We start from the raw sequence: 27,102 nt of genomic DNA, 5'->3' as shown, positions 1-27,102 counted from the left end.
TGGCAGAGTTCAGACTTCTCTAAGGGCTTGTTTTATTTCAGTTTCTACTTGCAGGTGAATGTAGGATGATGAAGTCCTTGATGGATATTCGGGGCTCTTCTACCGTCAGCTGTTTTGTCCTGTGGTCATCCGCCTTCCTCAGATCGAAAGTAGGCAGTGAAAAGAAAACAGTGGGTTCACAGTGTTTTATCTTAACTACCCTTTCTCATTTTGTACATTTTTCAGTGGGGAAACCAAACTGGGTCTTCAGCTTTATCCCCTTTTCTTTCAAGGGAAGAGCCTTTACCTAACAGCACACACATTTCGGTTTTTCCTGACTGAGAATTTTTACCTCTTTTGTATTATTTCTGCAATCATGTGTAAACATACTTATTTTTTGCCTCTTTTTTTTGTTTGTTTGTTTACTATTCAGGTCAAATTTTTCATACTATAATTATTTGTCAAAAAAAGATTCTCACATTTTTAAAAAAGCCATCTTTTTAAAGGATAGTTGGTGTCTAATGGACACAAGTTTATTACAGGAGGCCAGAGTCAGAGTGGGTAGACGTTGAAAGTTGGGAGGAAGGGACATGACCAACACTGCCAGACCACAGGGGCCACAACCAGGAGACTGTCAGTGGCCAAGCAGATGGGCTGCTCTTTGCCCTAAAACGTTTGTGGTTAGGGCATGGTGGAGAGTTCAGGTGGATGTGGAAGGTATAGGGATCTGTTCTAGTTGCAGCTGGTGGGGTCATGTAGGACAATGAGGATTCCTCCACCCTGCAGGTCTTCAACCACTGAAAGACAAGCCACCCACAGTACCAGTGGCTCATGAAGGCCTGGAAGCTCATCCATGTCCACAACTTGTCCTTCTGGTACAGGAATTCTGCCACCCAATGATGCCAGTCTTTGCTCTGGACCTACAGAAAAACCACACACTTGGGGTTCTCCAGTTCCTCCTTCTAATATTTTAGAATTAAGAAATCAGTGCTTCTCTCTGCCATCTTTGCTTTAGAACCATCATGACCAAATGTGCTGAAATTCTCTGTGTATTTATGTCTGGATTTCTCTGAGAATGAGTGCTAGGGAAAGAGGTGTCCGTCTCCATGCCTTCCTCTTTGGACAAACTCAGTCGTGACCATAATATGGCTGTTACACAGAGAGACTCCCAGATGCCAAGTACCAGTAAACCAGTGATGATTGAATGTCAATAAAATAAAATGCACACTTTTTTTTTTCAGTACGATGCACAAGTAGGTCTTCCAGAGAAATTGAAGAGTAAAGGAACTCCTAACTAGGCATTGCACTGTTACATTTGTTTTATTTGTTAAGTCTGGGAAACTGGCAAGAGCAACTCATCTCAGTTAGTTTAATATTTATTTCTGAATGGATACATGGAAATTGAGCATGAACTTTGGAGAAACAGCTTGAGTGTGCAACTTACGATGTTTACTAGCTGAGTGTAGTCTGGCATTTTGCAATACTTCTGAGTGCTGTTTCCTCATCTGAATGAGACATGTTGCTATCTACTTCACAGAGTTTTGAAAGGACTCAGAGCAGTTCCACGCATGAAAATATTAAGCCCATTCTCTGGCACAAAGTAGGACAAGATGGTACAGTCTAAAGAGACTTGACTTCATAATTTGATAGACTTTGCAATTTTGTCCTTGTCCGTAGTTTAACTACAGTAGATTTTAAAACTTCTGATGACCTCAGTATTTTTTAATCTTAAATGGGGCTAACAACACCTTGCAGGATTGTTGTGAAGGGTAAAATGTAATCAATCGTGTGTTTTGTCCAGTGTTGTGTGCATAGTTAGGAAGCAAAATTTAGATTTAAAAACTCGAAGAAACACGAGTCTCAAGGAAAGATTTGTATAGTAATAGGTGAGTTTCCTTGCCAAATACACAGCCCACTAGTTCCTCCTTGATACAGGCTTCCGGTCCATTCTGCTGCTGTGTTGATTTTTTTGTTTAAAAAAAAAAAAAAAAAAATGGCACGTAGCCCTGAGACTGGACTCTTTGAAGGGTCAGAATTCCTGAAAATCTGCAAAGTAGAAGTTTATTGGATGGATTCTCCTTTTGACTCTTTAATTCATTTCTAGAGCTTTCTTTTTGGAGCACCACTTCATAGAAAATAAACTCCTTTTGGAGTTTTGCCAAAGCTCATTTTAGCTGCATTCAGAAAATGTATTTGGCCTGATAAACTAAGTCTATTTTTAAAAGGTGATACCAGAGGGCTGTTTTTTTTTTTATTTACTTATTAAATAAAGAGTAAAAATTTTCTTTTATTGGTGCCTATTTGTGCCCTTTCTCTATGCTAGAAAATTGTCAAGATTCTGTTCACAGAGGTTAATTTGTGGCCCTGAGAGTTGTAGTTATTGCCTATCGGGTAATGTGTCCACTCTGAATTTACCGTGCACACATTAGAAGCCATGCAATTTCTATGCTTCAAACTACGAACTGATGAGAATTCTCAGTTCAGGGCTTGCACCTTTGCTTTTGTTTATTGATCTCTTCAGGCCTAGTTTTGGGAGCCGTCTCATGGTTTCTGCATCCAGGCTTTTTAGATGCTTTGTACTCTCTACTTGTACAAGCCACAAGAACTGTTTTATTGCATGAGAAACACTGATGATGCCGTGGCCTCCTTTCTTTTGATGAACACATCCAGTGACCAACTTGCTTTAATACCACCTTAGCACACCCCTTCAGACTGGTGAGCCCTTAGCTGCACCCTGCTCTAATGAAGTCCCCAAGATAACAGCTAGGAAAAGTCACAGGAAAGAAATCTGATTGTACTGTGTGATTAGCTCTTCTACTGTAGGTACAGGCAAGATTTTGTATTCCTGTAAACTCAAGAATATTTCTTGTATGAATGAATGAGTAGTAAGTGATGCTCAAACGGTATATGCCAAGAGGATGAAAATATATATTCAAAGTACAGGACCTGAACAGAACAATGTTTGGTCTTTCAATATGCAGCCATCTAGGTGAGATTGGCCTGAGCGCCATTCATCTGAAACAAAAAGCCCACTCCTGACATTGTGAGAACAAAGACCCAAGGCATAGCATAAGAATGTGCTTTGCAGGGGTGCCTGGCTGGCTCAGTGGGTTAAGCCTGTGTCTTCAGCTCAGGTCATGATCCTAGGCTCCTGGGATCAAGCCCCGCATCAGGCTCTCTGCTTAGCAGGGAGGCTGTTTCCCCTCTCTCTCTGCCTGCCTCTCTATTTGTGATCTCTCTCCCTCTGTCAAATAAATAAATAAAATCCTTATTAAAAAAATAAATAAATAATGTGCTCTGCAGGCAAATTAGGTTTGCAAATATCATTCCCTTGAGAGTGAAAACAGAAATGAACAAACTGAAACAAATCATTTCTTCTCCCAAAATCACAGGGAGAGAAGCAAGCCCTGAACAGAGAAGATGAAGGTATGGTATTTTGCCTCAAATCTGTAACAAGCCCACACATCAAGAATAATAGCACTCTAGGAATTTTGTCAGTTGATATATACAACCTATGAAAAAAATGAATCCATGCATTTACTATCAGTCATGAAGTTTTCCATTTGCAAAGTAATGTATGCTTATTTTTTTTAAATCAATGAGTTTCTAAATGATGTACAGATGTTGTAAGAATTAAAAACTTTAAATAAATTCGCTTTCACATAGTTGTGATAAACATATTATAATTTATAATTAAGATTTATTTGTCCTCGAAGAATGGCTTTTAAATGTCATTTGAAAAAATCAAGAATGCTACCTGCAAAATAAAACCAAGACATATATTTAACATTTTCGGATACTATTTTTCTTATTCTATAGCCTTTAACATTACGCCCATGTATGTGGAGGCAGGAGGATGTATTTTTGGGTATTAATACTACACCACTATAGTGTGATGTCTGTGTTTTGTTCACATTTTACCTAAAGGCAAATTACAACAAAATGAAGATTAAAATGTTGCCATCATCCCATAAATATTCATCAAGATATATTTTTAGGTAAATGTTGTTAAAGTTTGGGAGCTATAGAAAGTTATAAATACACTGCTGGAAAGGTTAATTTCCCTTCCAACTTTAGAGAAAAGAAAGAGAGAGAAGGGAACAGAGACATTTTATTTCCTGTGCTATAGGCTATGCTGAGCTAATAGCAAGAAGTAGAATACAATGGAAAACATAAAAATAAAATGTCCATTAAACTGGTATTCATTTTTCAGAGAGCTGGTATGCTGCATACATCAACCATGTGCATGTAATTATTGTATAGTTTTTGAAAATATGTGGTGGGAGTCAGTTACTCACCCATGCAGGACTTATTTTTGGATCTGTAAAAGAGCTTTATGTTGGATAATAACATGGTGTCAGCCCTGCATGAAAAGACGGAATGATGAAGTCTAAATTGTTCTGAATGCCTGCAAATGGATCAAATGGCTCAAAATAATAACTCAATTTTTATTAGGACTGTGATGATACTTTCAACCTTTCAGAAATACATTCTTTATGGTACAAAATATGCTACCCAAAATTGCTGAAACCTATTGTCATGGGAAAAGAAACAAATTATAGAAAAGTAAAAATAGTGGAATGAATGGCTTAAGAGAGTGAGAGAGTCCATATAAAACAGCAGCTCAATAAGGTGTATTCAAATTTTTTTCCTAGTAAACAGTACCAAAGATCTCCCCAATTTATACTCTGTTATTTATTTATACTTTAAAAGCCTTGATAGATCAGGACTAAGTTTTACCATTTTGTGTTCTAAAGATAATATACTTTGTGTTTATTTTCTTGGTGGTTTTGGCTCTAAAAATAAACTTGTTTATTAGAACATATATAGAAGGAATATCAGGAGAAGAGTAACTGGAAAAAAGACAATGGGAAAATTAAATTCCATTTGGAGCTGAATTCTTTTGGTGTCTCCCCTAAAATGGTAGCATTTGCTCCGTGTTATTTTGGTATTTAGAAAAATCACGAGGTCTTCCACCAGTATATTAAAGGCAACTGGAGCTTGTGATAGATTTTCGCACCTCAACAACATTGATTTAATCTTCAAAACTGTACTGGAAGAGTAAAAGCTGTTGAATGTATGATATGTCAGGAAATGGATAAGAAAAAGAAAGAAGTAGGGGAAATACAAAGAAAGACTGTTTCTGCATCTCTCAAATCTTGACATTAGACCCAACTCCAAGACAATAGATTTTCCAGCCTTCGATATGGTAGATTCAGTAACAGCTCCCACTACAGCTTAATTAAGCTTGGTTGATGCAACACAATCAATATTCTCTTGGTAATGGCATGAGCAAGATATCATTTCTATCTCTGGTCAGTATCACTGCTGGATATTTAAACACACTAAGAGTAGTTTGAGGTTACAATGACATTTGCTTTGCAAGTTCACTTTTTTTTTTTTTAATAGCTACACTATCAGTTTGTACAGAGTGAAGGCTAACATTGAATTTCCAAGGTTTTAGAATGACCTGTGTCAGAACTCTTCTGGCATGAAATATTATGCATAATTCATAATGCCCAAACTCTTCAAAATTCAACTGGCATGATTTAATTTCAGACCAGAAGATTAGAATTTGTATGACATTTTTGGCATTGTTATTAATTTTAATAACAAAAGAAACAATTAATTATATGAATATTCCCCCAAAAGTTCATTAAATAATGTATTTTAAGAAATCCAAGCATATATGCCTAAACTGTCATTTGTAATTGGCAATTAAAATGTTTTTTTGTGTCCAAAAATATTTAATTGAGCAAAAGTTTTTTTTTCTTTTCCTTTTTTTATGAATTTAATAATCTGTCCAGAAATGTATTTGGTCAAAGTTAGTGGGTGAACTGACATTTCAGAATCCAATCTCTTACGCTCTACCTTCAGGTTCAAAACCTTTGATCAATTATACAATAGCAGCCTTGAAGATCAAAGAATCCCTAACTGCTAGTGAGCAAATACGGGGAAGTAGAATAACACTGGAGTGAAGTCATTCATTACATGAAGTTACAGGACAAAGAGAATAACGATCTTAGAGTATATTTATTTTCTTCTTTTTTTCATGTAGAAAGTAATGGTGTGAACTTATATAAAGCTGTCAAAGCTTATCAGATACATGTTTTAAAGTGACATAATTCAAATTCTGATTGCCTTTAAAAACATTTGAGAGCAAAAAAATCAATATGTCATAATGTCAGGGAATCTTTTGAATTAAAATGTTATATCATCCATTAGTTTCCCTCTTAGACCAGTCCTCCATTGGCTTAAAAGTGCATCCACTGTGGAAGGCTACCAAATGTAGCCTACGCCCAGTTAGATCTACCCCCAGTTAGATCAAATTAATGACTGAAAAATACTTAGGGAACACGATTTCCTTTATTTGTTAAATCAAAATTCAAAGCACCGGCATAGTTAGGTTGTGAAATGCTCTGGTCAAACATGGAATGTATTTTCGGAATATTTTCAAATATGCCAATTGCAGAGGTAAAGTGAAAATGTCTAGTCATTTTCCAAAGATAAACTATGTAGATAGAACTCTTGTGCATCACATGAGGAACAGGTTTTATGTGTGGGTTTGTAGCCAATTTTCTTAATTAGTATAGACAACTTAAGCAGCTTAAAGGTATTTCTTGCTCATTAAAAATTCTCTTTATAAACTTACAAGAATAGATTTATGATGAATTCATGCTAAGAAGCATTTGTTAAATTTAGAAAATTTGAGAACAACATGCTAACATCTTGTTCATGCTGTTTATGTGTCTAATCCCCCTTCTAGAAGTTATTGTTTTATGTAGCTAGGGTTTTGTGGGGTTTTTTTGAGAAGAATAGTTTTAACAAACCTGAGATTCTTAATGGTTGGGAACTCCACTGACCACTATGCCTTCATGTCTATTAGATCAAACTTCATATTGCTTAAATGTTTTAGGAATGTCTACAACTATGTGCATTGTATGTTAGATTCTATTTATTGCATTAAAATTGAGCTGATATTTCTATTACTGTCAAGTTGTAATAGATAAAATTTTTGAGAGTTTACCTGTAAAGGGATTTTTAATGCAGATTTTGCATGCAATATGCACATTCCAGAGGAATGGCTAAACCCTCTGGCAAAATTAAACAGGGGTTTGTGTAGTGAGCACAAAATAAATAAGTAGAAGCCTGGCAATGTAAATGAGAAGAAAGAACTTGGGAAATTTTCTGATACTGCGGAATTAGTATCCATCCTTAAATTGGTATAGAGATTTATGTTATTTGACTTGGACTGCGAGAAGCTTGCTAAATTCATTGTTCTCCTGAGCTCCTGCTGCCTCCAAACTGAGAAATATCCACTCAAAGGGAATAGATTATATAGAAAACAGATTAACCACATTATGCATATTATCTAATTATCATGCACTCACAAAATATGAGGTTGATATTATTATTAAACTTATTGATGAGCAAACAGGTCCATATTAATGGCTAGCTTTAGCCTATCCTATTATTAAACACAAAATTCCCCCTCCCTGAAAGTGAAACAAGTCACATTCACAAAAGCAATGCAAATTTTAGAAAAGAAAAATAAACATGTTTTATGTCACTACGCCTAAGGCTGTGTACTGGTAGGAGTTCAAAAAAGGCTTGAATATATGGGGGGGGGGGGGAATATATTCACATTTTTTTTTTACTGAAATTCTAAAAATTATGAAGATTGATTCATTCATCCATTAAGCAAGTATTTCTTAAGCACATATGTTCTAGACATTGGGTCCATAGTGTTAAGTGAAGGTAGAAAAGACCTTTGAATTTAAGGGGTTAGCAAATTATGTAGGAAAGAGAAAATATGCTAAAAACTCAATAAACAAAAAAAGTAAAGGCTAAGGAAATGGTATGGCAAGTTGTGACTAGATGGCTACCTTATTTTTATTTTTTTAATGTATATTTTTTCAGGTGTAGAATTTAATGAGTCGTCACGCACATACATCATCTGGTACTCATCACAAGGGCCCTCCTTAATATATCACTCATTTAGCTCACCCCCCCGCCTCCCTACCAGCAACACTCAGTTTGTTCTCTCTAATTAATAGTCCGTTTCTTGGTTTGCCGCCACCTTTTCCCCCCATGCTCATTTGTTTCTTAAATCCCACATATGAGTGAAGTCATACGGTATTTTTCTTTCTCTGATTGACTTATTTCACTTAGCATAATACTTTCTAGCTCCATCTATGTCATGCAAATGACAAGATTTCATTCTTTCTGATGGCTCAATACACCACATTTTCTTACTCCATTCATTAGTTGATGGACATTTGGGCTCCTTCCATAATTTGGCTGTTGTAAATAATGCTGCTATAAATATCGGGGTGCATGTATCCCTTCAAATCTGTATTTTTGTATCTTTGTGGTAAATACCTAGTAGTGCAATTACTGAGTCATAGGGTAGTCTTATTTTTTACTTTTTGAGGAACCTCCATACTGTTTTCCAGAGTGGTTGCCCCAGTTTCCATTCAGGAGGCTACTTTAGATTGGGTGATGGGAAACCATTTCTGTGGAGAAGCTCTTCCAGTTGGGACAGGAATGACAGGGAGAACACATTTATATAAACATCAAGAGAAAGAACAGAAGTAAGACCAGTATGTTGGAGCAGAATGGTTGAAGTTGATAATGGCAAAAGATGAATTCAGAAAGAAAATGAAGAAACAAGGGAAATAAATTTTTAGGACAAATTGGAGGTATTTGTTTAAAGTGCAGACCAAGGTAGCATCCTTACTATAGATTTGATAGACACAATTACATTAAAATTCTAACAAAATGGATGCATATGTGTAAACAGTAGATAAAATAAATCAAAAACCTAAATTTGAAATTCACAAATAGAAATAGCACAAAGTGCGTTAGCATATGAGAAAATATTTAACTTAGTACTGATTAAAGGAATTAATAGTAAAATTGTAATAATCCCAGTGTCAAATTTCAGTTGATAAAAATAGTAACTGATGCTAGCAATGGTTTATGGAAACAGAAGTATTACTCACTTCCGGTGGAAATACACATTGCTACCCCTTTTCTGGGAAGCAATTTGTCAAAATATATGGAAAACTGAATATATGTCCATGACTTTAACCAATAAATTCCACTTGGATATTTGTCAAGCTTATTTGCATTTTTACCATTGGATCACACGTCTTTTTAATATAAATCTTATTATAGCCTATATCCTTTCAGTAGGTTTGAAAACTTGAGAAAGAAGTTCCAATGGGGCCAGACTAGGATGTTTCAACTGCAATACATCATGTGTTCAGGACACCACAAAGAAAGAAAAGTGAAAGGTGTTTCATTATACCACATCAAATGCAATGTCCAAACAATATCTGTTTGGGACAGTTCAGCAACAGAATGACCCTGGACTTTTGTTCAGTGATGACTGACTGATTGTAGCCTACAACTTAGTCTCTAGAGGGCATATTATTTGACCATCCCAGCAAAAGGAGAAGCTATTCTGCCTTTCTAAAAATGATGTGAAGATTTAACTCATCTCTTTTTCAGTCCTTTCTGCATTTGGGGAATGGGCAAAGAGTTTGTGGCATAATTTCCTAAGGACAGTTGTCATAATTTTAATCCTGTTAATTTTTGCCAATGTATAAAACAAGATATTTATATATTTATCCATTAATCTACTTCTATTTATCTATAAATATACATCTGTATTTATCCTAATGTATTCCTGTATATATGAAACTCTCTATATACAAATATATAACTATATATATCTGGAGATAGATGTAAAACCATAATATAGTATGCTGTCACTAATGAAATCAGGCTTGAGTTAAGATCTGACACACTGGTAAGAGTTCATTAAGCAAAGGAGAAAAAAACATTCTAGACTGAAGTATCACAATGTAGAAGACTCTATGACAGAAGAAAACGAATTATGAGACACTAAAATGCAGGTCATACGGCTTCAGCACACACTCCAGGGACTTGTTATGGTACAAGAGCTAACTGCAGATTTAAGCACAGGTGAGACTTTATATGACCTTTTTGCCTGTATCACTTGTTTTGATTTTTAATCTAAGAGCAAAGCTATCTAAAGAGAAAACTTCAATGGAGAGTTAAAAAGAAGCAATCATAATTAGATTTATTTTTCAAAATACCCACTATGGCCATACTGTAGAGAAGAAAACTAGGGTGATGGTTAGTGAATATGGAGGTGATGGAAGATTGGCCTTAGGATGGAACAATAGATTTGGAAAGAAATAGACAAAATTAGGGTATATTATGAGAAAAAGAAAACGCACATGACTAAACCTATTAATGAACTGATAAGGAGAGGACAAATTAGAATTGAACAAGCCATGTTTGGGTAGAAAATAGTAAGTGTTCAGAGTTTAGTTTGACTTTTGCAAAAATGTCAGGCGGACAAGTATAGCACAGTGAAGATATCTCCAAGAGACATGAATATTAGAGTCATTCCTGCTTGGGTGGTAATCACAGCTATGAGAAAGGGCAGAAAGATAAAGAGTCAGACATGAAGGAGTCTGGTTCAAAGCCTCCAGCAATTCCAGCTCATAGTGGCTAATTGGAGGAAGATGAGCCTATAAACATGTCTAAGTAAGAAGAAAGCAAGGACATTGCCGTGGCATGGTCAGCAAAGAACTTGTTTTTAGAAGGAAAGCGTGATTAACACAATGCAATTGTGGGGTCAAAAAGGATGACGTTAGGGAGATTTCCTATTGGATTTAGAAAGATTAATGTTATGAGAGACCTTGAGAGATTGGTGCTAATTAGTGATAAATAAGGGAGCCATGTTTGAAGGCATCCAATGGAAAGAAAGAAAGGAGTGTGTGCTGAAGTCACATGACTTGCATTTAGTGTCTCAAATTAGACACCAGATCTAAAAGGGAAAGGATGTACAGGGTGAAAATTATCTTACATACACACTCAATTGTCATTCAAAAACAAAAAAATTTTTTTAGATTTTTATTTATTTTTTTTATAAACATATAATATATTTTTATCCCCAGGGGTACAGGTCTGTGAATCGCCAGGTTTACACACTTCACAGCACTCACCATAGCACATACCCTCCCCAATGTCCATAATCCCACCCCCCTTCTCCCAACCCCCCTCCCCCCAGCAACCCTCAGTTTGTTTTGTGAGACTAAGAGTCACTTATGTTTTGTCTCCCTCCCAATCCCATCTTGTTTCATTTATTCTTCTCCTCCCTACTTAACCCCCCATGTTGCATCTCCACTTCCTCATATCAGGGAGGTCATATGCTAGGAATAAACCTAACCAAAGAGGCAAAGAATCTATACTCAGAAAACTATAAAGTACTCATGAAAGAAATTGAGGAAGACACAAAGAAATGGAAAAATGCTCCATGCTCCTGGATTGGAAGAATAAATATTGTGAAAATGTCTATGCTACCTAAAGCAATCTACACATTTAATGCAATTCCTATCAAAGTACCATCCACCTTTTTCAAAGAAATGGAACAAATAATTCTAAAATTTATATGGAACCAGAAAAGTCCTTGAATAGCCAAAGGAATATTGAAAAAGAAAGCCAAAGTTGGTGGCATCACAATTCTGGACTTCAAGCTCTGTTACAAAGCTGTCATCATCAAGACAGCATGGTACTGGCACAAAAACAGACACATAGATCAATGGAACAGAATAGAGAGCCCAGAAATAGACCCTCAACTCTATGATCAACTAATCTTCGACAAAGCAGGAAAGAATGTCCAATGGAAAAAAGACAGCCTCTTCAATAAATGGTGCTGGGAAAATTGGACAGCCACATGCAGAAAAATGAAATTGGACCATTTCCTTACACCACACATGAAAATAGACTCAAAATGGATGAAGGACCTCAATGTGAGAAAGGAATCCATTAAAACAAAAATATTTTTAAAAAAATCTTGTCTTCAGCCTAATTTATCTTCAACTCTTATTGCATCTATCATTTTACTGACCAACCACTTTAAATAGTATTTGACCTCATTCTCACATTTATTTTTTCTTCCCGTTACTACAATATAACTTCTACTACTTCACCAGTCTTCAGAAATAATCCTTTTCTTGCAATATACTTTCTTATCATTAACACCATATCCAAAGATATCTTTTTAAAAATTTTTTTAGAGAGATAGAGAAAGAACGTGCAAGCATGGTTTGGGGTCAGAGAGAGAGAAAAAATTTTAAGCAGGGTCTGTGCTTAGTGTGGAGCATGATTCAGGGCTCATTCTCTCAATCCTGATATCATGACCTGAGCCAAAATCAAGAGTCAGCTGCCCAACTGACTGAGCCACCCAGGCACCCCCACAGGTATCTTTTCATTTTTCCCTTCTTCATTTCTCAAAAGTTATTTGAAACTATCAAACTCCAATAACATTACATTATTATGTTTGCACTCTATTTTATTCTTAAATACATTCTATTGGATGTCCTCTGTCTTAATCTGTTAGGGCTATTCTAACAAAATACCATAGATTTGGGTGGTTTATAAAGAACAGAAATTTATTTCTGGGAGTTCTGGAATCTGGAAAAGTCCCAAGACCTGGGTGTCAGTATATTCAATGTCTGATGAGAACTGGCTTTGTCACAGTTGGCTTTCTGTAAATTTCACATGGCAGAAGGGGTGAAGGAGCTCTTTGGGGTCTCTTCTATAAGGTCATTGATTCCCTTCATGAGAGCTCCACCCCCCTGCTAATCCCCTTTCAATGGTCCTATTCCTAATGTTATCACCTTTGAAGTTAGAATTTTAATATATGAATGTGGAGGAGTGTGGATATAAACATTCAGTCCACTGAATCCTCTAAAATATGTTTTCTTTCACTTTCAAGCTATTCTTCTAATGTGGTTCCAAGTGTATTAGTTTCATGGGAATACTAAAATTCTACATGCCTGCCAGTGAGTAATCCTTATACTTACGCAATTAAAAGTTGATATATCCTCTTAATCTAGGAAGAATGTAGATGTTTGGGGACTTGAAGCTTACAAAATTTAGACCAGTCTAAGTCAAATTATGTATGAAAAAATGGTGTGAAAATGGGTGAAATTTGTAGTGAAATTTTATTTTTCTAGAATGAAAAAAGATAACACGACAAATTTTAGTTTTTTAAAAAAGCAATGAATTACAAAAACACCACAATATCTGAAAAAATACTATAACATTTTCATTAACTAACTAAATGTTGCAACTTTGTAACACTTCTCCCTTCTCTTTTTAGTTGCATAATTTTCTACTAGTCTTTTGTATGACAACAAAGTACAATAGTTTTGATAGGGAAAGTAAAAAAAAATTAGCTTTTCTTCTAGCATTGTTAATATAAATTTGTTTCTGTTTTTATTAGTTTACCTTTTTTTCCTCAAAAACTTCCAAATAATTGTTTCAGGACATAAAATTACCAAATGATAAAAACAAACATGTTGCTTCATAATAAAGAATTCTATCAAATGAGGGAGAAAATTTTTCAAGTAAGTGTTTGGATTTTTCCTCAAATTAGAGAAAGACTTAATTTTATATATGTTTTATTTATTTATTTATTTGTTATATTTTATGTATATGCATATATATACATATATACAAAAAGATTTCCTGTATTTCAAATTTTCTTACACAGGGTCTAACCTTTTAATTACTGTTTGAATAGGTAATAGTCATTAATTGCTTTGTCAAAGAGCGAGTATAGGAAATTCATTCCCTGGGATTTATGTTTTCATATCTGATTGGAATCAACCTCCATTTTAATTAGGACTTACTAAGAATGAACCTCTGATGACAACTTTCCATGTCTAATGATTGGAAGAATTTTTTGTAAGCTAATTTCTGACTCAAACGTGTCAAAATTTGTTTCTGTTCCACTCCTAGATCCTCCTATTTCTATCAGCCACAGCATTTGGACACGAGATTTTGCTGATTACAAGATCAAAGTGTTTCTTACTTTGCTAAATTTGTCCACTAATAAATTGAACATGATTTGTCACAATACTTATTTTCTTTGTGTAAAAGAATACTCCAGCTAGCCATTTACATCTTTATAATTTTCAACTTTACTTATTCAATTTGTCTCTATTTTATAGAGCTTATTTTTTGCTAAATAGCTGAATTCTAAAATAAGTGGCTGGATTTAAATTGCCCTACATGGAAATACTAATGGCTTTAAATGGAACATTCTCTATGAGTATATGCATTAACTTAGATGGGAAATACCACAGCAAATTAGATAATAGATGCCCTTCATTCATTCAGTCAGTCATTCAATTAACAACTTATTCATTGAGGAAGTGAGATGTTAGTCTTTCTTTGGTTGCTGGGAATAAAGTAATAGCATAACAGCACATACACACGCGCACACACACACACACACACACACACACACAAGCCCTGCTTCTCAGGTATCTAAGTATTTGGGGAGAAGAGGAATAGGATTAACAAATATTTATATAGGTTATTATTAAATTAACTTTTTAATAAATTCCATGAAAGGAAGTATAAATTTTGTATGCTAACACATGAAGTCGAACTAAATATCTTTTTCATAAGTCATTCTCTCTTTTTTAAAGATTTTATGTATTTGACAGAGAGAGAGTGAGAGAGCGTAAGCCAGGGGAGTGGCAGAGGGAAAGGGGTAAGCAGGCTCCCTGCTGAGCAGGGACGTGACGTGGGGCTCGATCCCAGGACTGCTGGGATCATGAACTAAGCCGAAGGCAGACACTTAACCAGCTGAGCCACCCAGGTGCCTCCATATGTCACTCTTTATACACTAGGAATAGTTAATAAATGTATTAAATTTCTTTTTTTTAATGTATTAAATTTCTGCTTATTCATCCAAAGGATTATGTGTGTGTGTGTGATGATATGGTGTGTGTGTGTGTGTGTGTGCGCGCGCGCATGTGTATAAGCATAATATATATATATACACATACATACAGAATGAGTAGAAATTATTTGTTCTTTCTCATCTAACCTTGAGTAATGTTTCCAGAATTTATTCTTTTAATTGGATTACTATATTCAGGAATAAGATAGAAATGAAATTGATAGACCTCCGAATCGTACTATCTTTTGACATTTTCTCTTAAATGTCACTAAGAAAAAGTTTTCATTTGTTTAACTCCTGCCAGACATGAGTTAAAGACCAATAAAGTCAGATTTATCTCAGATCGAAGGAGCTTTCGCTAGTTAGAAATACAGAAAAAGAAGAATGGGAAAGTTGAAGGTCTGAATAAGAGCCCAGCGGGGGTGGGGGGAGGGAAGGGAAGAGGGAGCAGATGTCTATTGTAGATCAGAAGTCCTTGTCTGGCTTTTTGGAGGAATTTTCATCCCATGTTTCTTGAGATAAAATGACGTTCTGTGCAATCGTGAACCTGTAGGCCAGATATTAGTGGATACACCGTGCTCTGTTTATTTAGGACATCAGGCTCCCTGAGCTGTACCACTTTGCCTTATTACATTCTCATCTCTACTGTCTGCAACTTCATTGTCATTAGCTTGACTCTAGCTTTCCTTCTCTCTTACTATCCTCTGCTTTACCTTCCAATTTCTTAGAGTCTTCTCTGCCTTCCAAGATGAAAATTAAATCCATATCCATGTGTAAAAGAAATATAACACCTATCCCTTCTTCTCCCTGGTGGCTTATGAGCCTGGTTGCACTGTGGGATTTCTCAATAAGAGCCTGGGTGCAGGGATCCATCTACTTCATTTATACAAGGATCTCATGGGGAAGTTCAACATTGAGGCTTTCTGAAAGTATGAAAAGTATTCCTATAAAATTTAACCCAGAATAGTAGATTGTATTTTTATATCCAAAAAGTGATTTAAGCACCGCACGTGAATCCTACATGTCTCCTAAACTTCAAATGACGGAAATGAGTTGCTTGAGAATGGCAAGCACCATGTGATATTCAGGAACTGTGTCTCTGGCTGTTGCAATTTATAGCCATTTTTCAGGGACTGTCTTTGGCTGTTGCAATTTATAACCATTTTCCCTCCCATTAGAGTTGTAGGCAAACCTTGGCTCTACAAACGTTAGTCAAGCAGACAATACAAAAGTGACAAAAGGAAGGTTTAAAGCTAATTTTGAGATAGTTCTGTGACATGAGCTCATGAATAAAATGGAAAACTAATTATATGGGTGAGTATATACAGATTTAAAAGTAAGATACAGAGAATTCAGGAAGAATGATTCCTTCTAAGACCTGAGACAACAAATGTAATGCAATTTGAGTCACTGGAATAAGATAGTGGAATAACTTATGTTTCCTGTATCAAATATCTGGCAAGCTACTTACAAGGCAAATGACTATACCTCATCTCAGAACTTCAGAAACAAAAATCTCAGGGGAAAGGCCCCAGGAGTCTACTTTTTCAGAAAATCTTGTTGGTAACCTTTATGTAACTAAAAATGTGGTGAACGTTTGATAGTCCATAATATTCATTTCCTTCTATTTTCTAACTGGGAAGCTGTAAGAGAAGAGGCCCTTTGTGGAATTGCATAATTGAGGAACATGACTGATGTCAAGGCATCATATGATTTATGAGTCATTCATTTAAAGAATTTTAAAAAGTGGGGAGGGTGCAGATTGCTAATGGTAACTGTGGCCTCAGAGTTTTAATGCCATGCACATATGAAGAAAATAAAAGATAAGGTCTGCTTTAAAAAAATCATAGCTGGGGTGCCTAGGTGGTTCAGTCAGTTACGTATCCAACTCTTGATTTTGGCTCAGGTCACAATCTCAGGGTCCTGAGACTGAGCCCCATATTGGGCTCTGCACTCAGCAGGGAGTTTGCTGGAGATTCTCTCTCTCCCTCTGCCCTCCCTCTACTCATACTCTAAGGAAATAAATAAATAAATAAATAATCTTTAAAAAAATAATAACAGGAAAAAACAAATTAACTAAACTTAAAAGTTAAAATTTGAAAAAAAAAATCCACTACTACGAGTTGATAATAGAAAAAAAAATGGTTTATGTCTTAGATTATTAAATTTTCAGTGGGAGAACATAGAAAAAAAAGCAAAAGTGCTCTTTCTGTAAGATAAGGGCAACAGAATGTTGTTGAAGACATTTAAATAGATGCCAGAATTGTTGATCATGAAAAAATATGGGTGGCCCATGTACAACAATGTCATTACAGTGTGCTGATACCCCTGGGATGTCAGCCAAAATGGAGGTAATTTTCTGAAAACAGTTCAGTCCTGAACTTAATCCAAAAGGCATCCATTTGTAACAATGTATTCCTTTCAAGAAGGGAAAAACCTATGCCAGAAAAAGGAGTTCTGTTGATATATTTTCATCATAAAAATAAACAGTGCACGCTACTAATAAAACACTGATTTGGAACAAATTTTAAACATACCTACACAAAATTATTTAGAATATCTGCAATTACAAAAAGTATATTTGTTTGCTTTTGTGTAAGATGACTTTCATGTGACAAAGAACATAAATAACAAAGAGAAGGCTCTGAAACACCACGCTCTATTGAATTTACGTGTGAGCTAATTTAAAATTCAATGCAGCTTCTCTGCTTTCATAATCATATAGTAATGTTAAAACCCAAACACTGAGCCTGATCAGGAAATGAGATTGATTATTCATATCCAGTTTAAATCCTTCTAGTCCTGAGAGAAATCATTATGAAGAATAAAACTCACAGAGAGCAGTAAAGAAATAACCAGGTCATGAATTTTTACTTTGCTAACGCTTATTTGGCAGCAGAGTTGAACATGAGTTAATATTAGTGCTCCGTTTCACAGAACTGAGGAATTAATCCATACCTACTAAAATGTTAAAGTATTTAAACATTCATTGTTGCTATTGTTTCATTAATCGATTCAAACATGACATTCACTGAATGCCTTCTAAGGGCCAGGGTATATACTAGGTAATAGGGATAAAGGGAAATATGGACCCTGGGAAAGAAAACGTCAACTATAAGCATGATAAATGTATGTGTATAAAAAAGTGTATCGTGCAGAGTCATATATGTGTTCTGATATGTAATCAGTTGTAAAGGGATGTCTGTGTATATATAAAATACACTAGAAAATTATACTTTATAAAATTATTATAAATAAAAATAAAATCGTTAATAATTTTTTCCATGAAACAGCACAAGACCTGCTTCTTGGAGATGGTGATAAAGATAAGTGAAATAAAGTAAAGATTAATCATTATAATTGATGGTAAAGGAGAAAGGAGAAGACAAATAGAAAATTCTTTGAGATGAATGAAAATGAAAAGGTAACATACCAAGATGAATGAAAATGAAAAGGTAACATACCAAAATCATGGGATGGAGCTAATATGGTAACTGGAAGAAATTTTATAGCATGAACGTCTATATTAAAAAGGAAGACAGGGCACCCAGGTGGCGTGGTTGGTTAAGCATCCGACCCTTGGTTTCAGCTCGGGTCCTGATCTAGTGGATGCAAGACTGAGCCCCGAGTTGGGTTCTGTGCTTAGCATGGAGTCTGTACGAATCAATAACCTAAATTTCCAATCTAAGAAATTAGAAAAAGCTAAGAAACCTAAATGTAACTAAAGGAAAGAATCAATAAAGTCTGATGGAAGTAATTAAGTAGAGAGTAGAAAGATAATAGAGAAAATCAACAACAATAACAAAATTTGTTTCTTCAAAAAAAAAAAAAATCCAGCAAAATTGACAATTAGCTAAATTGGCCAAGAAAAAAAAGAAAGAGAGAAGCCTCAAATTACTAAAATCAGGACTGAAAAAGGGGACACTGCTATTGAATTCTCAGAAATAAAAAATGTTTAAGAGAATACGATGGATAGCTTTGTGTAAGCATGTTAGATCAGTCAGATGAAATGCATAGATTCCCAGAAAAATTTTTCTAATACTGAAACTGACTCAAGAAGAATCAGAAAACAGTCATTTAAAAACTAAAGATTTCTAATTAATAATAATAATTTTAAAACTTACCACAAAGAAACACCTGAGCTTACATGCTTTCCTGGTATGTTCTACCACTAATACAATTCTTTACAAATTCTTCCAAAAAACAAAAGACGGGGAATACTTCTTAACTCATTCTGTAAGGCCAACATGTTTCTCTGATCCCAAAACCATACAAACACATTACAAGGAAACTTCAGATGAATATCTCAATGCATAGAGACACACACACACAAAAACTAATAAAATATTAACAAAGAGTATCCAGCAACATTTAAAAAGAATTATATACATGACAAATGAGATTCAGACAAGGAATGCCAGAATGGTTAATCATCCAAAATCAATCAAGATAATACATTATATTAATAGAACAAAAGATAAAATCAAGGGCACCTGCATGACTTAGTCAGTTAAGCGTCTGCCTTCGGCTCAGGTCATGATCCCAAGGCCCTGGGATCAAGCCCCACATTGGGCTCCTTGCTCTCCTGGGACTCTGCTTCTCCCTTTCCCTCTGCCCCTGCCCCTGCTTGTGCTCTCTCTTATGCTGTCTCTCAAACAAATAAATAAATTTTTTTAAAAAGACAAAATCCATATAATCATCTTAAAAAGGAATGGACATAATTTACTCAATGCTATCAATTTGTCAGACATTGCTAGATACTTTCCAATGTAAATATTTACAGGGGTAAATGGCCAACGTGACATTAGGTTTACTGAAAATGGAGGAAGCTTTGGTTCCCATTCCCAAACTTGAGAAGAGGAAGGACAGATAATGATTTAGGAAGAATGGAGCTAGCTTTTCTAACAGACTGCCTCTCATTTGACCTCTATATGTTCACTCCATTATGTCTATTGAGATAATAAAATGTATAAAGACCATACCCATATACAGCCCAGATTCCATTTAAAGAATGAACTTTATTTACGCTTAAGTGGTGTAATATAAAAGTCGTGGTATAACATAAAGCTAGCTGGCACTTTGTGGTTTAGGAAGGGGCTTGGTCTGTCTTATCCTCAGCCCCCCTAGTGTAAAAAGCTGATCACAGTGTGGGCTCTCCCGATCTCGTTCAGTTTCTGTGAGGATCAGATGCAACATTGTTTATGAAAACTGTCAACACGTAATTGTTCACATATATTGGATGTGCTTTAAAAAAAATAAAATCAGATAGCCAGGAAGAAAGTTGCCATTCATGATTATTTTGGACTTTTATAATCTATCTTGGGAAAATACACTTGTTTAAGAATGCAGCTTTATTGACTTTTGGCATGTTTACAAACACACTATGTTGGTTTATAAAAATACACCTTCCTGATCTAAACTAAATGGAGAAACTGAGATAGAAGACAAATGAATTGCTTTGCCTATTAAAGAAATAGGAATTTTCAGAGAAGAAAACTGGAACTCAGGGTTGAAGGGAAGGAAATGAAGGAAAAAAATATGCTAAAAGGAGAATGTGTCAAATAGTGAATTCTAAGGGGAGAGATGGCTGGTAAGAAATCCTATACGGTAGGTAAATTCTAATGATGCTACAATGACTAATATTAAAACTTAAATTTCTTTCTCTCCAGGATAATAATTGACATCCATTAGACTCAAATAGTCAGAAAACGTCTATAATGTTGTTAACTGATTAGGTGAAAGGAGTATGTTCATGTTTTGGCACAGGATAATCATAAGCAATGTAAGTATCAGTAATTGATAGTAATAGGATTCCACGGTGATTAAAAGAATCCTTAGGGTTGAAACTCAGAGCAAGACTTTATGGGTGATTAATACAAAAATGTATGGATTCCCATCTCCAGAGTGTGCCTTCACTGATATCTTTGAGAGGGTGTTGGATTTACAGAAATGGTAACCAAGAAAAAGGAAGAGACAATACAAGTTTGGGTGACTTAGGGACATTTAAATTATGTTAACAAGGTTAATTTCATAAGAACAAAACAAATTACTTCTAAAACATAGATTAACACGAAGCTAATTATTAACATATAAAACAATTAAAATTCAAACAGAACGTTTTCCTTTATTATTGTCATCATGATAGTTATAATTTTTACAAGGCAGATAAACAACAAGGCCAATATCATTTATCTATCAAAATAGGAGATATTTTGAAATTAGTAACCATTTGGGATGCCTGGGTAGCTCCATTGTTTAGGTGTCTGACTCTTGGTTTTGACTCAGATCATGGTCTCAGAGTCCTGAAATGCAGCCTCATTTCAGCTCTGGGCTCAGTGGGGAGTCTTCTTGAGATTCTCTCCCTCCCTCGCCCTGTGTAGCCCCCCTACCGTGCTCTCTCTGTCTCTCAAATAAATAAGTAAAATCTTTTAAAAATTAATAACCATTTACTCCAACATTTATTGAAGAAGGCAGGTCTCTACAGTGAACCAAGAGCTAGCAATTGTATTTTTGGCATGTGGTATTCAGTTATCTATACCTAAGTATTATTTTTTTGCACATATAGTTGGTAATGGCAACTCACGTTGATTTATGGAAGCTTAATTGTGGCCAACTGCTCTCCTCTATTTCTGCCCACCACCCACCCTACCATCCAAGATGGTATAATTTCTTTCCTAATTTTTACCAATAGAAGCCTATTGTAAGTATAGCCAACCATTGTAACCAGCGTATCAACATTTCTGTAAATTTAAGCCAGCACTGATGAGATCAGTGAATTGGGAGATAACCAAGATATAAAATTAAAAGAGGAAAGAAATGAAGTGTAGTTGAGAATGATTATGAATTAATTCAAGTTTTTTTTTTTCTTTTCTATCTGCAGTATTGGGGGGAGGGATGAAGAAACTGGTGTTAACAAACTAACTTTGAGTTGGGAGTCTCAGTCACTGAGTCTTTAGAAAGCATATGAGAGATAACATAATTAGACCCATTTTTGGATCAACTCTACTGAGTTTCAGAGAGATTTGATAACTTCTAGAAGTTTACATTACAAATTAAAGAAGGCTGTAATGTTCAAACTTTTATCTCACTGAAAAATCCTTGTGAGTTCCCCCTGGGCATAAAAAGCCCACAGCTTCTACCATTTGTAGAAAGTAAACATCAGGCAGGTACTTTATGCCATATAAAAATTTGGAATTTAATGTATTTATAATGATAGAAAATGCATTTTAGGGGCGCCTGGGTGGCTCAGTGGGTTAAAGCCTCTGCCTTCGGCTCAGATCATGATCCCAGGATCCTTGGATCGAGTCCCACATCGGGCTCTCAGCTCAGCAGGGAGCCTGCTTCCTCCTCTCTCTCTCTCTCTGCCTGACTCTGCCTGCTTGTGATCTCTGTCAAATAAATAAATAAAATCTTAAAAAAAAAAAAAAGAAAATGCATTTTAAGCCTATAAAAAGATAACATATTGTTTCAGAGACACTTTGAGGAACAAAGTTGCTTTTTCACTGTTTGTGTTATTTAACTGTATGATATGAGAAGTCAGACAAAAAGTAATACATCTATCATCTTTTAAAAAAATCAATCACTCAGGGCGCCTGGGTGGCTCAGTGGGTTAAGCCGCTGCCTTCGGCTCAGGTCATGATCTCAGAGTCCTGAGATCGAGTCCCACATCGGGCTCCCTGCTCAGCGGGGAGCCTGCTTCCCTCTCTCTCTCTCTGCCTGCCTCTCCATCTACTTGTGATTTCTCTCTGTTAAATAAATAAAATCTTAAAAAAAAAAATCAATCACTCATCTAATGTACACAATATATACATTGGATTATCACTGGCAAAGCATAGTTTCACTATTTAAAAACTAATACTGGAAGGATGCCTGGGTGGCTCAGTTGGTTAAGCAGCTGCCTTCGGCTCAGGTCATGATCCCAGCGTCCTGGGATCGAGTCCCACATCGGGCTCCTTGCTCAGCAGGGAGCCTGCTTCTCCCTCTGCCTCTGCCTGCCATTCTGTCTGCCTGTGCTCGCTCTCCCCCCCCCTCTGATAAATAAATAAAAATTAAAAAAAAAAAGTTTAAAAAAAATAAAAACTAATACTGGAATAATTTTGGTAAGAGTATGATAAAGCCTAAAATATATAAACATCTTAATGTGATCATTTATATGTATAAGTCATATACAAAATACTCTCCTTTCCAAAAATTTCATATAGGAGAAAAACCCTCAATTCTTTAATCAGAGGCCATTCTTACATCTGTGGGTTTATCTCTCAGGACAGTGTGACATTTCATTTAGCCTTTATTCTTGGACAGACATGTTTCCAAGCATATTGTGTTCTCTAGCCTTAAATAGTTTTGTTTTGTTTGAATCTTATCTGGACTTGGGGAAAATACAGTTCACTCCATGAGGTACATTTCTAAATGATGTTCCAGAAATAGATCAAAGAAGCAAATTATTTGCATGGATTGGTTCAACTGAGAGAATAATGTGTTCCTACAGTCTTCTTGTCTTGTCTTACCTGCCACACTGGAAGTTGTTGAAGGATCGTGTCCCTCATATTCTCATCAAAGCAAGGTTTTCAGACCGAAACAATACTTTTCTCCAATTTAACAATTAGAATCTAGACATATTATGCATACCTGTTGATGATTATGGTACAATGAATCAGTAAAGATTTTTGCACTAAAATATACACCAAACTTAGTCTGATTACTTGTGTTTGTTTCACTGATTAAATCAGAAACTTCAACATAAAATATTTTTACTAGGCATCCCTGAATTTTATTTAAAAAACCAGTAGAAAAATTCTAAAAGTTGGGTGAATATTTTCAAAATTTGTAAAATTTTAGGTACTAAGTAGCAAATTCTCATTGTCTCGGTTTAATGTTTCTGGGTAATTGTGTGTGTGTACATAGAGTGGGTACATCAGTGCACACTCTAATGCCTTTAGCATGAATTTTAGTTTCTTACTTTTTACAACTGGAACATGGCTGGCATTTAGGAAAGGGTTGATTTACTTTTGCACGTCAAGTATGGAAATACAGCTTTTTCCTCACACAGTGACTAATGAGCTTGTCAGTAGAATGGTGTTTTACAGAGCTTTATTCAACAAAGGACTGGTGGCTACTTTTTATTCTATACTCAAAGCAGCAAAACATGGCAAGCAGAACCAAAATGTCAAATATAATCTATCATGACTCAATTACATGTGACAAGAAACATAGAAGGAAAGAAATATATTATTAGATAAATCTCAAAGAGCACATTAGATAGTGGAAAGATTTTATTTATTTCTCATAATGCATTATTTTCCAGCAATAAACAAATATATCTAGTCAATTTCCATAAACCATAACTATGATACATACAAGTACTATACTATTCTCCATCTGCTTCTCTTTGATTGTGATAAGCAAAGTACAGTACCTTTAAATTTTCCACTAATTCAATAAGACAACAATAGGAAGAGACTATGTTTATTACAAGAAATATCTGAGATAAGTAGTTTCAATATCAACTTGTCAATAAAATGTGAGAAGTCAAAATTGTTGCAATTTCCTAGAGCCAACAATGGCAATTTCAGACAAAAGAAAAAAAAAGTTCATTTAGCCAGATATCTGAGAGGAAATTGAACATCCAAATTTCAGTCAATATCTTCATGTTGACTTGGGAAGCAACCGTCATGAAATACCCTGGTAGGACATTTTGGATTCAGATATTTTCAAAGTCCAAACAGAATCTAATGAAGCAATGTGGGCTTCTGGAAGGTTTTGACAATATTTCTTCCAAAACAATTCCCAGGATCAAATATGTTACTTTACTCAGATCTTCCATAGCAAGGTTCTTCGGCAATGTGCTTTCAAATGTGGAGGCAATCACCTGTCAGTTACTGCAGAACTGGGACCAATGTCTGAAGCTTAGAGCTGCATTTTCCAACAAGTTAGCCACCAACCACATATGGCTGTATAAATTTAAGTTTAAATTTGTTAAAATTAAAAATCTATTTTTTCAGTAGTTCCTCAAGTGATCTTATAAGTGTGTGGAAAGCAGATCCTCGGAAATATTTGGTGAACTGCCGTACTGCTCATCACAAAGAAAGGAGAAGCAAGGGAAGGACAAGTCAGCTGAGCATGCTGAGAAGTGCAAGCCTAGCGTTGCCCAGGGAGGTCTAATTCCAGGGAGAGCGATACTCCCAACAGGCAATGCAAACCCCTGCCTGCCCAAGCATGGATACCCTAGCCCTGAATAATTACTCTCTCTCCTAATATCTCAACCCAGTCTCTCCTTCCTTTCTGAAGCCATTTGTAGATTGTCTTAGAAATCCTGTCTTGTTGGGCTTCAAAAGTCTTATTATGTAAGTAATACAAATTTTCAGACTATATTGGGATATGTGTGGCATCATCATTGTTGACATCTGAACCCGATTTGGGGTTTTCTTCAGGATATCTACAACCGATGGTATTAGTACTATAAATGATTAATCCAGGAACATTTTACAATATAATTTATCATGTCCAAATATGGTGACTTTTAGAGACATCACGTATTTGACTCACTCAAAAATATCTATATTTAGAACCATGAAGTATAATTCACACTCCATAACATCATTTCATAGGTACATTTGATAAGGAGAGATCCTCACAATATCTATCTTAAAGAGTCACAAAAGGGGACTGAAATTGTCTTTATTCAGACTCTTGTCACTGTGTGCTGTCATTATGTGTAATAATTATGGAGAAAGTACTCATCCCATGACTGCCAATAATGGAAATGTTCTAACTACCTTTCCTAGTCTCTTCTGTTTTCCTGACACCTAACATAAATCACATAAGTTTAATCCCATTTCCTCCTGTAATATTGTCAAAAGTAATATAGAACAGCTATCTCCAAAAATCACTCTTCATGGACTTTAAAGAAAATTTTAAGAAATACCTCATCTATCACCCCCACCGCCAGCTACCAACTAAATCTCTTCTTAGGCTATATTCCTAAATACTGTTTGCCAGATCATTAGCCATTTTAATATATCTTCTCTGGATTTTTGTTTTCCAAGTCCTTTTCATCTCTTGTAAGATACAGATTCTGCAACTGGGCACTGAGTCTCAGTAATTTAGTGACAGTGAAAATTAATGGATAAATAATAAATTAAATAATATTTGTTGGTTCTCTTGTTTGTATCAGACAGCCTCCTAAATACCAGCATCTTTACTGCCATGCTTTTAGACTTTCCCATTCCTTTCTTGTTGTTATTATGATATACAATTATAGGCATAAAGAGAATTTACATGCTTAAGGAAACTTCTTGTTTTCATCCTCATCTCTATATGTAATGATTCTTTTCCCTTTCTTCCTTGCATGGAAGGATGAACCATTCACTTAGGCCAAGTTCAGCCTTCACTAAGTCTCAGTGACGGTAGAGAGCCATTGGAAGGTCTGGACAGGAAAAGGAGACGGTACCAAGAAAAAGAGGTAACATTTGCTGGCTAAAGCAAATACTTGCTATATGATGGAGGGTACTTCTGTCCTTGCTTTTATCATCAAACTCCTGCTCCAATTATGTTTGCATTACTGCCTTTAGAAGCTACAATCTTTATACTTGGATTTTATACTCATTGTAATCAGACTGTTTTCGATTCCTAGAAAGGAAATCCACTCAAACCAGTGAAATTTGAAGAGACATTCTGCACCATACAGGCCTCATGAGAACACAGGAAAAATATACAACAAAGCACAAGGAAGTGTATGAATTGACAGCCCCAAGACACTTGCATGTCCTCCTTTTTTCACTCCATTGATGACTCTCTCTCCCCTTGTTTCCTCTACAAACTTCTCTGTGTCATAAAGTGTGGGCATTTCTATTTTTGTATTTGGTAATTCATCTTGTAGTTGACTCAGATTAGGTATCCCAGCCTCAAATTGAACATAGTATCTCAAACTTGTCTTTTGTCCCAACTTCAAACTTTTGCATCTCTTAGTTCAGATTCTTATATCTGTGGGTTTATCTCTCAGGACAGTGTGACATTTCATTGAGCCTTTATTCTTGGACAGACATGTTTCCAAGCATATTGTGTTCTCTAGTCTTAAATAGTTATTCTAGTTGTTATTCTAGTTGTTCTCTAGCCTTAAATAGAATTTTTGTGAGCCAACCACAAACCATGCATAGTTCCACCTGTAGAATAATGTGTCCAAACCTGATCCAGTCATCTCTCGGTGGAGTATGAAGAGGAACAGAGTATGTTAAGCAAAACTATTTCCCACTCCAGGTTTTCCTTTGGTGGTTAAATGCAGTGAAGTCTTAGAGAAATAAATGATATTAACATCCAGGTGAACA

Source organism: Mustela nivalis, assembly GCF_964662115.1.
Source record: "Mustela nivalis genome assembly, chromosome: 20".
NCBI classification, from domain to species: domain Eukaryota; kingdom Metazoa; phylum Chordata; class Mammalia; order Carnivora; family Mustelidae; genus Mustela; species Mustela nivalis.
This window is presented reverse-complemented; position numbering follows the sequence as displayed.